The sequence below is a fragment of the Rhamphochromis sp. 'chilingali' genome, assembly GCF_963969265.1.
Source record: "Rhamphochromis sp. 'chilingali' genome assembly, chromosome: 8".
Taxonomy (NCBI): Eukaryota; Metazoa; Chordata; class Actinopteri; order Cichliformes; family Cichlidae; genus Rhamphochromis; species Rhamphochromis sp. 'chilingali'.
Genome location: NC_137935.1, coordinates 25,609,247 through 25,625,827, shown reverse-complemented (window position 1 = coordinate 25,625,827; position 16,581 = coordinate 25,609,247). Strand labels below are relative to the sequence as shown.

Genomic DNA, 16,581 nt, shown 5'->3' with positions numbered 1-16,581 from the left:
TATTCTTTATTGTGTGGATGCTTTAAGCATCCACACTATTGTTTTCCTGTTTCTCTTTATTCTTTATTATTGTGTGGATGCTTTAAGCATCCACACTATTGAGTTCCTGTTTCTCTTTATTGTGTGGATGCTTTAAGCATCCACACTATTGAGTTCCTCTTGGGACTTCCGTACACTTTTTGGCACTTAACTACTTCCGCAATTTTCAGCCGATTTTCACCGTTCAAATTTTAAAATATTCTGCTATTTCTGCTAATTCCTGCTATGTCTTTTGGTATTTTTCACTATTATACTTTTTAAAATATTAAGCTTAATTTGTCCCATTGAAATGAATGGGAAACTTCTGCAATTCTGCTAAAATTTGCTTGTTTCTGAAACTTAACTACTTCCTCATATTTTCACGTAGAACAACCATTCAAACTTTAAAATGTTCTCAAATTATTGGGCTATTCAGGTATGATTCAGCTTTTTCAAATCTTTTACCGTTTTACCTTTATGCCTCTTAAAGTTTTCAGTTGCAAAATTGTGATTTTTCACAAAATACATGCGTTGTTATGGTTGCTATGCACTTGGCTTCCAGTCTGCCACTGAAGGTTTTGCAGTCTTCTCTTCATGTCCGAACAACTTCTTGCTACTTGCTCAATCTTCACTCAACTTCCACAAATTATACATCAAAACGTAGGTATTTTTGCTGGGTTTCCGAAAATGTCACTATCATTGTTGTGGGATTTATAGAATTTTGGCAAATCTCCTCAGACTAACACAAAGTCGCAAAACTCTCCATAGAAAGTCAATGGAGAGCTTGTTCAAAATCACCGCTTGATTTCTGTAATGAGAGGCATATTCGAATCGTCATATCTCCTCAACGAAGCAAAGTTAAGACATAAGGCTTGTCCCAGTATATCTTCAGACACTCCTGACGCTCACAATTCAAGAATTATTTTCTCACCTATTACCGTTCTGAAATGAGTTAGACTTGTTTGAGGGTAGGAAATTCGTCCTTCGCTCAGATTTCTTCAGATTTCAAACTCTGGAAATGAACCACTTTTTTCTCTCGTCATATCTTTTTAATGGATTTCCACAGAGACCTGAAAATTTCCATGATTGTTCACCAAAGCCTGCTGTCTCTTACGGTGAAAGAATGATATTGATACTCCAAATAGATTTAGAGTTAGAAAGCGTTGTTTGAGGGCAAGTCAAGGCAGTTTTTGCTTTGCTCTACTCAGTTATGGTGCATTAGAAGTCAATTATCTTTAACCCTTGGAGATCCCTAAGGACATTTATTGTCTTTTTTATTTTTAGTTTTAAACCATCTTCACTGTGTTGAGTGGATTAAAGCCAAATTTGTCAAAGAATGTTTTTTTTACTTATTTTTTTTAATTGTGGTGTCAATTCATTAAATCAGCCTAAAATGGCTAAGTTACAGCAATCCATCCACATTAGTCCCTTTGGACAAAAATGTCCACATTGAAACCCATTATAAACGCTATTTTTCACGCCAGAAAAATTACGGTCAAATCGAAAGTCAGGTCTCCAGCTTAGGTTTCGTTTTGGACTACAGGCCTTGGAGTTGTAATTTTTTTATTTGTCCACCGGGTGGCGCCCTTGCTTCACATTTGACCTCTGCTGGAAAACAGCGGGCTGCTTGGACAGACCTGCCGGAAATGACGCCTCTTTTCCGGCGTGCAGCAGCGGTTTCGCCCGCTGATCAGGCGGACCATTTTTCGGTCCCTAGGACCATGAGAGGGTGCATTTTTTTTTTTTAGTCAACAGGAAATGACGTATTTGTTGTCACGTGGTACCGGAAGTGTGCGCTGGAAAAAGGAGTCCGACGCAACATGCCCCGATCATCGTCGCGAGTTAACCCGGGAGAATGCACTCATTTCGGCCTCGACGAGCAGCATTTGCCGCCTGGAGACCATTTTCTGGTTCTGGAAAAAAAAAAAAAAGGCGATCGAAATGACTCTTGGTGCCAATCTTTAGTCCATCTAAAGGCCTAATTATAATAACAATCAAATATTACTTCAAATGTTTTTTTGGGAAAATATTTAGTTTTTTAGTTTTTTTTTTCGTTTTTTTGTAATTTAAAGGGTTAAAACAACGAAAATATAATTAAAACTTTATATGAATATTTCAGGGAGAAGTAGTTTTAAAAGACTGACCAATTTAAAGTGAAAAAAAAAATTAATATTTAATATTTTTATTGCACTTTTTGGGCGTGGTCGATAGTGTGCATTTTATGAAATGCGCTCCTGGAAAAAAAATAAAAGGCGATCGAAATGACTCTTGGTGCCAATCTTTAGTCCATCCAAAGGCCTAATTATAATAACAATCAAATATTACTTCAAATGTTTGTTTTTTTAAATATTGAGTTTTTTTGTTTTTGGGGGCTAAAAAAACAGGGCGCTCATGAAGTAAAACTGGGATTTAAAGGGTTAAAACAACGAAAATATAATTAAAACTTTATATGAATATTTCAGGGAGAAGTAGTTTTAAAAGACTGACCAATTTAAAGTGGAAAAAAATATTAATATATAATATTTTTATTGCACTTTTTGGGGAATGGACATTTATGTCCATTAGGGATCAAGGTGGATGTCTTTTTTAGGGATCTCCAAGGGTTAATAATTCATATTTTAATGATAAATTGTAAACACTGGAAGATTCCCCCATCTCTTCTGAACAAAACGGTGTAAGAATGACCGTTCTAGCCCCTACGGTTAGGAAATTATGGTCATTTGTTTGAGGGGAGTCGTCATTATGAGAAATAGACTGCAAAAATCCTGTGTCTCTCTGTGCTGCATGCACCTGTTTTGGCGGGAAAAAGTGCACAGGCTCTCTGATTGGTGGATTCAAATTCAACAGCTCCAAGGCTGCTTGACTGAGCTAGAAACTTACTTCTGTGTGTGTGTGTGTGTGTGTGTGTGTGTGTGTGTGTGTGTGTGTGTGAGAGAGAGAGAGAGAGAGAGAGAGGAAGCCTTTTTATGGGATGATCTCATTGTAAGATTCAAATTCAATATATTTAGACTGGTTGACTGAATTGGATCTTGTGTGTGTCTCTCTCTGTGCATGTGTGTTTCCATATGTGTCCATATTTGTGATTGTGTGGCTGTTATATTTTTTTTTGCCAATTTTTTTCATTTAACAAGTATATTTGAGGGACCCTCAGCATGTTCAGCATTTTTTCAGCTGTCCATTTTGCTTTTCCAATTTTTCTGTTTAAGTTATTACTATTGTGCTAAATCATACTATTTCTGCTATTTTATAAGATTTGTGCTAAATATAGTATTTCTGTCAAATTATAGTATTTGTGCTAAAACATAGTATTGATTTAAAATTACAATATTCATAGTTCATCACAGTGTCTCTGGTAAATCACAGTATTTCTGCTCTGTTGTACTATTTTTCTAAATCATAGTGTTTCTGTAATGCTTAAGTATTTTTGGCTAAATATATTCTTTCTGTTATCTTATACTATTTCTCCTAAATTCTTGTATTTTTGAGAAGTGATCATGTTTCTGGTAAGTTACAATATTTCTGCTAAGTTCTGCTATGCTATTGTATTTCTGCCAAGTATTATGTTTCCTCTAAGATATTGCAGTTCTGCTAAGTTATTCCATTTTAGCAAAGTTACTTTGCTTCTGCAAAGTTTTTACAATTTCTGCAACTTTTCAGCTTTTTCAGCTAGTTTTTGCATACAGCTTCAGCTTTAAAGCATCCACACTGCATTTTCGCAGGAAATGCAAATCTTTCTAGTTCTTTATACTTTATTGTGTGGATGCTTTAAGCATCCACACTATTGAGTTCCTGTTTCTCTTTATTCTTTATTATTGTGTGGATGCTTTAAGCATCCACACTATTGAGTTCCTGTTTCTCTTTATTCTTTATTATTATTGTGTGGATGCTTAAGCATCCACACTATTGAGTTCCTGTTTCTCTTTATTCTTTATTATTGTGTGGATGCTTAAGCATCCACACTATTGAGTTCCTGTTTCTCTTTATTCTTTATTATTGTGTGGATGCTTTAAGCATCCACACTATTGAGTTCCTCTTGGGACTTCCGTACACTTTTTGGCACTTAACTACTTCCGCAATTTTCAGCCGATTTTCACCGTTCAAATTTTAAAATATTCTGCTATTTCTGCTAATTCCTGCTATGTCTTTTGGTATTTTTCACTATTATACTTTTTAAAATATTAAGCTTAATTTGTCCCATTGAAATGAATGGGAAACTTCTGCAATTCTGCTAAAATTTGCTTGTTTCTGAAACTTAACTACTTCCTCATATTTTCACGTAGAACAACCATTCAAACTTTAAAATGTTCACAAATTATTGGGCTATTCATGTATGTTTCAGCTTTTTCAAATATTTTACCGTTTTACTTTTATGCCTCTTAAAGTTTTGAGTTGCAAAATTGTGATTTTTCACAAAATACATGCGTTGTTATGGTTGCTATGCTCTTGGCTTCCAGTGTGACACTGAAGCTTTTGCAGCCTTCTCTTCATGTCCGAACAACTGTTTGCTACTTGCTCAATTTTCACTCAACTTCCACAAATTATACATCAAAACGTAGGTATTTTTGCTGGCTTTCAGAAAATGTCACTATCATTGTTGTGGGATTTATAGAATTTTGGCAAATCTCCTCAGACCAACACAAGGTCTCAAAACTCTGCATAGAAAGTCAATGGAGAGCTTGTTCAAAATCATCGCTGGATTTCTGTAATGAGAGGCATATTCGAATCGTCATATCTCCTTAACGAAGCGACTTTAAGACATGAGGCTTGTCCCGGTATATCTTCAGACACTCCTGACGCTCACAATTCAAGAATTTCTTTCTCACCTATTACCGTTCTGAAATGAGTTGGACTTGTTTGAGGGTAGGAAATTCGTCCTTCGCTCAGATTTCTTCAGATTTCAAACCCTGGAAATGAACCACTTTTTTCTCTCGTCATAACTTTTTGTTGGATTTCCACAGAGACCTGAAAATTTCCATGATTGTTCACCAAAGCCTGCTGTCTCTTACGGTGAAAGAATGATATCGATACTCCAAATAGATTTCGAGTTAGAAAGCGTTGTTTGAGGGCAAGTCAAGGCAGTTTTTGCTTCGCTCTACTCAGTTATGGTGCATTACAAGTCAAATATCTTTAATAATTCATATTTTAATGATAAATTGTTAACACTGGAAGATTCCCCCATCTCTTCTGAACAAAACGGTGTAAGAATGACGGCTCTAGCCCCTACGGTTAGGAAATTATGGTCATTTGTTTGAGGGGAGTCATCACTATGAGAAATAGGCTGCAATAATCCTGTGCCTCTCTGTGCTGCGTGTGTAAAAAGGATGCACCTGTTTTGGCGGGAAAACGTAAACAGCCACTCTGATTGGTGGATTTAAATTCGGCAGCTCTCTCCCTCTGTGTGTGTGTGTGTGTGTGTGTGTGTGTGTGTGTGTTTAGTGGGAGAGAGAGGACCCTGCCCTTATTTGGCAGCATGTCATTGTAGGATTTAAATTGAATATAGTTAGACTGGTTGACTGGATTAGAGCCTGTGTTTGTTTGTCCCTCTGTGGATTTGTGTTTCAATATGCCTCCATATTTGTAATTTTGTAAGTTATTACTATTCTGCTAAATCATAGTATTTCTGGTACTTTTCGGTACTTGTGCTAAATACAGTATTTCTGCTAAATCATACTATTTCTGCTTTTCATAAGATTTGTGCCTAATATAGTATTTCTGCTAAATTATAGTATTTATTCTTTTTATAGGATTTGTGCCTAACATAGTATTTCTGCTAAATTATAGTATTTCTGCTTTTTATACTATTTGTGCCTAATATAGTATTTCTGCTTTTTATAGGATTTGTACCTAATATAGTATTTCTGCTTTTCATAGGATTTGTGCTAAAACATAGTATTTCTACTAAATGTAGTATTTATGCTTAATCATAGTATTTCTATATATTTCTGCCAGGTCCCCAGGCAGCCAATCCTCTGTGAGGACTGAGACATTCAAATTTTCAAATCAGGGCCTGCACGGCTTCCCAGCCAATCATATATGTGTCCTGAGGCATTCAAATTTGCATATTGGGGCCTTCATGGCTTCTAAGCCAGCCAATCATATCAGGGCTGAGGAATTCAAATCCACAAATCAGGGCCTGCATGGCTTCCCAGCCAATCATATATGTGGCCTCAGCCATTCAAATTTGCATATTGGGGAATTCGTGGCTTCTAAGTCAACAAGTCATCCATGTCATATATCTCTAAAAATTCATATTTTAATGATAAATTGTCAACACTTGAAGATTCCCCCATCACTTCTGAACAAAACGGTGTAAGAATGACCGTTCTAGCCTCTACGGTTAGGAAATTATGGTCATTTGTTTGAGGTGAGTCGTCATTATGAGAAATAGACTGCAAAAATCCTGTGCCTCTCTGTGCTGCGTGTGTAAACAGAAGCACCTGTTTTGGAGGGAAAAAGTGCACAGGCTCTCTGATTGGTGGATTCAAATTCAGCAGCTCCCAGGCTGACCTAGAAACTTACTTCTCTCTCCCTGTGTGTGTGTGTGTGTGTGTGAGAGAGAGAGAGAGAGAGAGAGGCTTTTAATCGGATGATCTCATTCTAAGATTCAAATTCAATATATTTAGACTGGGTGACTGTGTGTTTCCTTATGTGTACATATTTGTGATTGTGTGGCTGTTATAGATTTTTTTGCCAATTTTTTTCATTTAACAAGTATATTTGAGGGACCCTCAGCATGTTCAGCATTTTTTCAGCTGTCCATTTTGCTTTTCCAATTTTTCTGTTTAACTTCTTACTATTGTGCTAAATCATACTATTTCTGCTATTTCATAAGATTTGTGCTTAATATAGTATTTCTGCTTTTTGTAGAATTTGTGCTTAATATAGTATTTCTGCTTTTTATAGGATTTGTGCTTTTTATAGGATTTGTGCTAAAACATAGTATTTCTGCTAAATTATAGTATTTCTGCCAAATTATAATATTTGTGCTAAAACATAGTCTTAATTTAAAATTACAATATTCATAGTTCATCACAGTGTCTCTGGTAAATCACAATATTTCTGCTCTGTTGTACTATTTTTCTAAATCATAGTGTTTCTGTAATGTTTAAGTATTTTTGGCTAAATATATTCTTTCTGTTATCTTATACTATTTCTCCTAAATTCTTGTATTTTTGAGAAGTTATCATGTTTCTGGTAAGTTACAATATTTCTGCTAAATTCTGCTATGCTATTGTATTTCTGCCAAGTATTATGTTTCCTCTAAGATATTGCAGTTCTGCTAAGTTATTCCATTTTAGCAAACTTCTTTTGCTTCTGCAAAGTTTTTACAATTTCTGCAACTTTTCAGATTTTTCAGCTACTTTTTGCATACAGCTTCAGCTTTAAGCATCCACACTGCATTTTCGCAGGAAATGCAAATTTTTCTAGTTATTATTGTGTGGATGCTTTAAGCATCCACACTATTGAGTTCCTGTTTCTCTTTATTCTTTATTATTGTGTGGATGCTTTAAGCATCCACACTATTGAGTTCCTGTTTCTCTTTATTCTTTATTATTGTGTGGATGCTTAAGCATCCACACTATTGAGTTCCTGTTTCTCTTTATTCTTTATTGTGTGGATGCTTTAAGCATCCACACTCTTGAGTTCCTCTTGGGACTTCCGTACACTTTTTGGCACTTAACTACTTCCACAATTTTCAGCCGATTTTCACCGTTCAAATTTTAAAATATTCTGCTATTTCTGCTAATTCCTGCTATGTCTTTTGGTATTTTTCACTATTATACTTTTTAAAATATTAAGCTTAATTTGTCCCATTGAAATGAATGGGAAACTTCTGCAATTCTGCTAAAATTTGCTTGTTTCTGAAACTTAACTACTTCCTCATATTTTCACGTAGAACAACCATTCAAACTTTAAAATGTTCTCAAATTATTGGGCTATTCAGGTATGATTCAGCTTTTTCAAATCTTTTACCGTTTTACCTTTATGCCTCTTAAAGTTTTCAGTTGCAAAATTGTGATTTTTCACAAAATACATGCGTTGTCATGGTTGCTATGCACTTGGCTTCCAGTGTGCCACTGAAGGTTTTGCAGTCTTCTCTTCATGTCCGAACAACTTCTTGCTACTTGCTCAATCTTCACTCAACTTCCACAAATTATACATCAAAACATAGGTATTTTTGCTGGGTTTCCGAAAATGTCACTATCATTGTTGTGGTATTCATAGAACTTTCGCAAATCTCCTCAGACCAACACAATGTCGGAAAACTCTCCATATAAAGTCAATGGAGAGTTTGTTCAAAATCACCGCTGCATTTCTGTAATGAGAGGCATATTCGAATCGTCATATCTCCTTAACGAAGCAAAGTTAAGACATGAGGCTTGTCCCGGTATATCTTCAGACACTCGTGACGCTCACAATTCAAGAATTTCTTTCTCACGTATTACCGTTCTGAAATGAGTTGGACTTGTTTGAGGGTAGGAAATTCGTCCGTCGCTCAGATTTCTTCAGATTTCAAACCCTGGAAATGAACCACTTTTTTCTCTCGTGATAACTTTTTGTTGGATTTCCACAGAGACCTGAAAATTTCCATGACTATTCACCAAAGCCTGCTGTCTCTTACGGTGAAAGAATGATATCGATACTCCAAATAGATTTCGAGTTACAAAGCGTTGTTTGAGGGCAAGTCAAGCCAGTTTTTGCTTCGCTCTACTCAGTTATGGTGCATTAGAAGTCAAATATCTTTAATAATTCACATTTTAATGATAAATTGTCAACACTGGAAGATTCCCCCATCTCTTCTGAACAAAACGGTGTAAGAATGACCGCTCTAGCCCCTACGGTTAGGAAATTATGGTCATTTGTTTGAGGGGAGTCGTCACTATGAGAAATAGGCTGCAATAATCCTGTGCCTCTCTGTGCTGCGTGTGTAAATAGATGCACCTGTTTTGGCGGGAAAAAGTACACAGGCTCTCTGATTGGTGGATTCAAATTCAGCAGCTCCCAGGCTGACCTAGAAACTTACTTCTCTCTCCCTGTGCATTTTTTTGCAGATTTTTTCATTTAACAAGTATATTTGAGGGACCCTCAGCATGTTCAGCATTTTTTCAGCTGTCCATTTTGCTTTTCCAATTTTTCTGTTTAACTTATTACTATTGTGCTAAATCATACTATTTCTGCTATTTTATAAGATTTGTGCAAAATATAGTATTTCTGCCAAATATAGTATTTCTGATTATTTATAGTTTTTCTACTAAATCATAGTACAGTATTTCTGCTTTTTATAGGATTTGTGCTAAAACATAGTATTTCTACTAAATGTAGTATTTATGCTTAATCATACTATTTCTGCTTTTCATAGAATTTGTGCCTAATATAGTATTTCTGCTAAATTATAGTATTTATGCTTTTTATACTATTTGTGCTAAAACATAGTATTTCTCTTAAATGTATTTATGCTTAATCATACTATTTCTGCTTTTGATAGAATTTGTGCCTAATATAGTATTTCTGCTTTTTATAGGATTTTTGCTCAAACATAATATTTCTACTAAATGTAGTGTTTATGCTTAATCATACTATTTCTGCTTTTTATAGGATTTGTGCTTAATATAGTATTTCTGCTAAATTATAGTATTTCTGCTTTTTATAGTATTTGTGCTAAAACATAGTATTTCTACTAAATGTAGTGTTTATGCTTAATCATACTATTTCTGCTTTTTATAGGATTTGTGCTTAATATAGTATTTCTGCTAAATTATAGTATTTCTGCTTTTTATAGTATTTGTGCTAAAACATAGTATTTCTACTAAATGTAGTATTTATGCTTAATCATAGTATTTCTATATATATATCTGCCAGGTCCCCAGGCAGCCAATCCTCTCTGAGGACTGAGACATTCAAATTTTCAAATCAGGGCCTGCACGGCTTCCCAGCCAATCATATATGTGTCCTGAGGCATTCAAATTTGCATATTGGGGCCTTCATGGCTTCTAAGCCAGCCAATCATATCTGAGGGCTGAGGAATTCAAATCCACAAATCAGGGCCTGCACGGCTTCCCAGCCAGCCAATCATATATGTGGTCTGAGGCATTCAAATTTGCATATTGGGGAATTCGTGGCTTCTAAGTCAACAAGTCATCCATGTCATATATCTCTAAAAATTCATATTTTAATGATAAATTGTCAACACTTGAAGATTCCCCCATCTCTTCTGAACAAAACGGTGTAAGAATGACCGCTCTAGCCCCTACGGTTAGGAAATTATGGTCATTTGTTTGAGGGGAGTCGTCATTATGAGAAATAGACTGCAATCCGGTTGTTCAGTGATGACGCGACGAATCCTACTTCCGGGTCTAAAGTAGTCTGCGTTTAATATGGCATTTGTGTTGTTAACATGTTTAATGTTATGTATTTTCTTCTATTTGATCTCAAAAAGCTCCTAAAACAGTCAGCGATCACTGTTGACCTCCCTCGGCTTTTATTACCGCTAATCATTTATTTAAGCTCAGTTTTTAAAACCTTAGGATGTAACGACAGCCCAGCCCATGCAGCAGTATATGAATGACTAACCTCGTATTGTGGATGGATTATCTCAGTTGTTCTCCTGGCTGAAGTTTGGTCCGTTTACAGCATCCTGCCATGCAATTACATTTGTTCCTGACCACCGAGAACACTCACGGTAACTTTTATCAAGTGGAAAAAAAGTTAGCTTGTTTATATTATGCTAACATAGCTGTGTCGCTAGCGGTCACGTAGCACATCATTATATACCAGCTAGCCAAACTTCAGTAACCCTACAAACGTCACTGCTGTTTAGCTTTCTGTCTTCATTTATGTTGGAAGTGATAACAGAGCTGTACGTTTGAATTTGTTTCCAAAACCCCGCAGTCAGGACATGCTATATTGTATTTAGATAGAAGCTAGCGAGCTAACTCCCTGCTAACTTCTAACTCCATTAAATGTCATAAATTCTGTTTTCATGGATGCCTGGATGTTAAACTCAATTGTTACACCTGGTAGAGCAGAACGCTGATCATTTTATTAAAGATGAAAGACTTTAGACAGTTTTTCAACTCTCAGTAATGCCATAGTGATCGTTTGATATATGGACCTGCAGCGGAGTTTAGACCCAGACACGGCTAGTGACGTCAGACTGAACAACCGGATAATCCTGTGTCTCTCTGTGCTGCGTGTGTAAATAGATGCACCTGTTTTGGCGGGAAAAAGTGCACAGGCTCTCTGATTGGTGGATTCAAATTCAGCAGCTCCCAGGCTGACTGAGCTAGAAACTTACTTCTCTCTCCCTGTGTGTGTGTGTGTGTGTGTGTGTGTGTGTGTGTGTGTGTGTGTGTGTGTGTGTGTGTGTGTGTGTGTGACAGAGAGAGAGAGAGAGAGAGAGAGAGAGAGAGAGAGAGAAGGCCTTTTAATGGGATGATCTCATTCTAAGATTCAAATTCAATATATTTAGACTGGTTGACTGAATTGGATCTTGTGTGTGTGTCTCTCTGTGCATGTGTGTTTCCTTATGTGTACATATTTCTGATTGTGTGGCTGTTATATATTTTTTTTGCTGATTTTTTTCATTTTACAAGTATATTTGAGGGACCCTCAGCATGTTCAGCATTTCTTCAGCTGTCCATTTTGCTTTTCCAATTTTTCTGTTTAACTTATTACTATTGTGCTAAATCATACTATTTCTGCTATTTTATAAGATTTGTGCTTAATATACTATTTCTGCTTTTAATAGGATTTGTGCTTAATATACTATTTCTGCTTTTTATAGGATTTGTGCTTAATATAGTATTTCTGCTAAATGTAGTATTTATGCTTAATCATACTATTTCTATATATTTCTGCCAGGCAGCCAATCCTCTGTGCGGACTCAGACACATATCACATATCAGGGCCTGCACGGCTTCCCAGCCAGCCAATCATGTCTGAGGTCTTCCGTTTCCTCTCTCGTCATATCTCAGCGACGGTTGTACAAAGAGCAATGAAAATCGCAGTCAAAGTACACCAAAGTCCGCTGATTCACCCAGTACAAGAATTATGCCTCTAGTCCACCTAGTTTTTGAGTTACACAACGTTTTGTAACTCCAAAAAACGGCGTTTTTCGCCTCTCACCGGGATCTAATTCTGACTGCTCATCACCCTGTTTTTCAAAACGGCTCCTCTCTTTCCCAGTGGCGCAGTTGGTAATGACACGGGTCTGCAAGCCAAAGATCGTGGGTTCGATTCCACCTTGGTCAACATGTTTTTTTCCCTACAAATTAATACACTGTCACAGACCAGTAATTCATATTCATCATTTATTACAATTCTGCAAACTTTTATGATTTTACCAGCTTTTCTAATATGGACCTCACATTCTTAACACTCCATGGCACAAATACTCTTCCCTTTAGGCTCTGTGTATGTGTGTGTGTGTATCAATATTTCTCCCATTTTAAAGTATTACTCCTCCATAATTGTATTTCTGTTAAATCAAAGTACTTTTACTACATCTTAGTACTTCTGCTCAATCATAGTATTTCTGCTAAATCATTGTTATTATGCTATATTGTAGTATTTCTGCTCAATCATACTATTTCTACTATATTATATTTTTCTTTCTAAATATAGCATTTCTGCTATATAATTGTATTTCTGCTATGTTATAATATTTGTGCTAAACCAGAGTATTTGTGCTGTATCATAGTATTTCTGCCAAATTATAATATTTGTGCTAAAACATAGTCTTAATTTAAAATTACAATATTCATAGTTCATCACAGTGTCTCTGGTAAATCACAGTATTTCTGCTATGTTGTACTATTTTTCTAAATCATAGTGTTTCTGTAATGCTTAAGTATTTTTGTCTAAATATATTCTTTCTGTTATCTTATACTATTTCTCCTAAATTCTTGTATTTTTGAGAAGTTATGTTTCTGGTAAGTTACAATATTTCTGCTAAGTTCTGCTATGCTATTGTATTTCTGCCAAGTATTATGTTTCCTCTAAGATATTGCAGTTCTGCTAAGTTATTCCATTTTAGCAAAGTTCCTTTGCTTCTGCAAAGTTTTTACAATTTCTGCAACTTTTCAGCTTTTTCAGCTACTTTTTGCATACAGCTTCAGCTTTAAAGCATCCACACTGCATTTTCGCAGGAAATGCAAATTTTTCTAGTTATTATTGTGTGGATGCTTAAGCATCCACACTATTGAGTTCCTGTTTCTCTTTATTGGGTGGATGCCGTAGGCATCCACACTATTGAGATCCTGTTTCTCTTTATTCTTTATCCTTTATTATTCTAGTTGCTCCGTTTCTTTGCCGCTTAACTACTCCCTCAGTTTTCAGCCGATTTTTACCATTCAAACTCTAAACTGTTCTGCTATTTCTGCTTTCGACTGCTATATCTTTTGGTACTTATTACTATTATACTTTTTAAAATATTACACTTTTTTCCTTTAATTTGTCCCATTGAAATGAATGGGAAACTTCTACAATTCTGCTAAAACTTGCTTGTCTTTGAAACTTAACTACTTCCTCATACTTTCACCTAGAAACTCCATTCAAACTTTAAAACGTTCTCAGATGATTGGGCTATTCCTGTGTGATTCAGCTTTTTCATATCTGTTACCGTTTTCATGTAATGACTCTTTAAGTTTTCAGTTACAACTTTGTGATTTTTCAGAAAATACATGTGTTGCTATGGTTGCTATGCAATTAACTCCCACTGCACACTCGTCCGTTCTGAATTTTCTCTTCATGTCTGAACAACTCCTTGCTACTCGCTCAATTTCCACTCAACTTCCACAAATTATACATCAAAACGTAGGTATTTTTGCTGGCTTTAAGACAGTGTCACTATAATTATTGTGAGAGTTACGTTTTTTTCACAATTTGCCTCGAAGTGACACATGGTCTAAAAACTCCCCATTCAAAGTCTATGGGGAGGTTGTGAAACTCAGAGCTGAAATACTGAAACTGAAGGCATTTTCAAATCGTCATATCTCCTTAACGAAGCAAAGTTAAGACATGAGGCTTGTCCCTGTATATCTTCAGACACTCCTGACACTCACAATTCAAGAATTATTTTCTCACCTATTACCGTTCTGAGATGAGTTAGACTTGTTTGAGGGGTGGAAATCTGTCCTCCTCTCATTTTTCAAATTCCGAAAATGAAGCCGTTTCTTCTCTCGTCATATCTCCGCGACGGAGATACAAAGAGCTATGTAAATCGCAGTCAAAGTACACCAAAGTCCGCTGATTCACCCAGTGCAAGAATTATGCTTCTATCCCACCTAGTTTTTGAGTTACACGACGTTTTGTAACTCCAAAAAACGGCGTTTTTCGCGTCTCACCGCGATCTAATTCTGACTCCTCATCACCCTTTTTTTCAAAGCGCCCGCCCCCTTAGAGGTGGCGCGATTGGTAATGACACCGCTCTTCAGACCAGAGGTCGTGGGTTCGATTCCACCTTGGCCCACATGTTTTTTTTTTAACTACAAATTTATACACTATCACAGACCGGTAATTCATATTGATAATTTATTACAATTCTGCAAAGTTTAATGATTTTAGCAGCTTTTCTAATATGGACCTCAGATTCTGGTTAACAGTCTATGGCAGAAATACATACAAGTACACAGCCTGATGAAGCAGACAGAAGCAGTACCTCTGATTGGTTCCGCAGTTTCACCTCTTATCAGCACAAATCTCACCCTCTTCTGCTGTTTTCACCTCTTTTCTGCTAATTTGAGCTTCTGTTCCACAGTGCACTCAGCCTCTTCTGCTGTTTTCATTAGAATTTTAAGCTTTTCCACCTTTTTTCAGTTACGTGAGAACCAGTTTGGCTCAATGAGTAGCTGAAAAATATCAGCCTCTTCTGCTGTTTTAGCAGGATTTCAGAGTTCAGCTTTTTCACTTGTTTTAAGCACAAATTTCAGTTTCTTTACCTCATTTCACAACAAAGTTCTTCCTCTTCACCTCTTTTCTGCTAATTTGAGCTGCTGCTCCACAGTGCACATTTTCCCTCTCATCATATCTTTGCTTGTGACCAGAACTCATTTGGCTCAGAGGGTAGGGCATCTGTCGTGAGACCCGGTGGCAGAGGTTCGAATCCTACCTGTGACAGCTGCTACACATGTTCACTGCTTGCATGCGCTCTGCTTTCTTGACACTCTCCAGTGTGTCATTACACATACAGCCATCTTCAGCAAGCACTTCTGCTTCTACACTTCTTTTCAACTCGGCTTTTTGCTTCTTTACCTCTTTTCAGCAGAAATTATTCCTCTTCACCTCTTTTCTGCTAATTAGAGCTCCTGCTCCACAGTGCACTTAGCCTCTTCTGCTGTTTTCATTAGAATTTTAAGCTTTTCCACCTTTTTTCAGTTACGTGAGAACCAGTTTGGCTCAGTGAGTAGCTGAAAAATATCAGCCTCTACTACTGTTTTAGCAGGATTTCAGAGTTCAGCTTTTTCACTTGTTTTAAGCACAAATTTCAGTTTCTTTACCTCATTTCACAACAAAGTTCTTCCTCTTCACCTCTTTTCTGCTAATTTGAGCTTCTGCTCCACAGTGCACATTTTCTCTCTCATCATATATTTGCTTGAGACCAGAACTCATTTGGCTCAGAGGGTAGGGCAGCTGCCGTGAGACCCGGGGGCAGAGTTTCGAATCCTACCTGTGACAGTTGCTACACATGTTCCCTGCTTGCATGCGCTCTGCTTTCTTGACACTCTCCAGTGTGTCATTACACATACAGCCATCTTCAGCAAGCACTTCTACACCTCTTTTCAACTCATCTTTTTGCTTCTTTACCTCTTTTCAGCAGAACTTCTTCTGATTCACCTCTTTTCTGCTAAATGTTTAGCCTTTTCACCTCTTATTAGCACAATACTAAGCAGCTTCTGCTAATTTCACCAGAATTGTCAGTCTCTCCACCTCTTCTTTGTAAGAATCAGTTTGGTCCAGTAAGGTGAGACGCCGCCTATAGATCAGAAAGGCCAGGTTCGAATCTCGCTCAGGGCAATGTTTTTTGTTTTTTCAACTTTTTCTGCTTTTTTCAGCAGAAATCTTCAGCGTAAGGCATCCACACAGCATTTTCGCAGGAAATGCAATTTTTTCTAGTTATTATTATTATTCTTAGGACTTCCGTACACTTTTCGCCGTTTAACTACTTCCACAATTTTTGTGCTATTTTCACCGTTCAAACTTTAAACTATTCAGCTATTTTTGCTCTTTCCTGCTATATCTTTTGGTATTTTTAACTATTATACTTTTTAAAATATTCCACTTTTTTCCTTTAATTTGTCCCATTGAAATGAATGGGAAACTTCAGCAATTCTGCTAAAATTTGCTTGTTTTTGAAACTTAACTACTTCCTCATATTTTCACCTAGAACAACCATTCAAATTTTAAAATGTTCACAAATTATTGGGCTATTCAGGTATGATTCAGCTTTTTCAAATCTTCTACTGTTTTACTTTTATGCCTCTTAAAGTTTTGAGTTGCAAAATTGTGATTTTTCACAAAATACATGCGTTGTTATGGTTGCTATGCTCTTGGCTTCCAGTGTGA

At 36.4% G+C, this 16,581-nt stretch overlaps 1 protein-coding gene across 1 annotated transcript in view; it reads left to right on the top strand.

Annotated features, from left to right (window-relative positions):
• LOC308400902 (serine-protein kinase ATM-like) overlaps positions 1–16,581 on the top strand; it is a 102,835-nt gene that overhangs the window by 44,330 nt on the left and 41,924 nt on the right. The gene's annotated exons all lie outside the window — the stretch shown is intronic.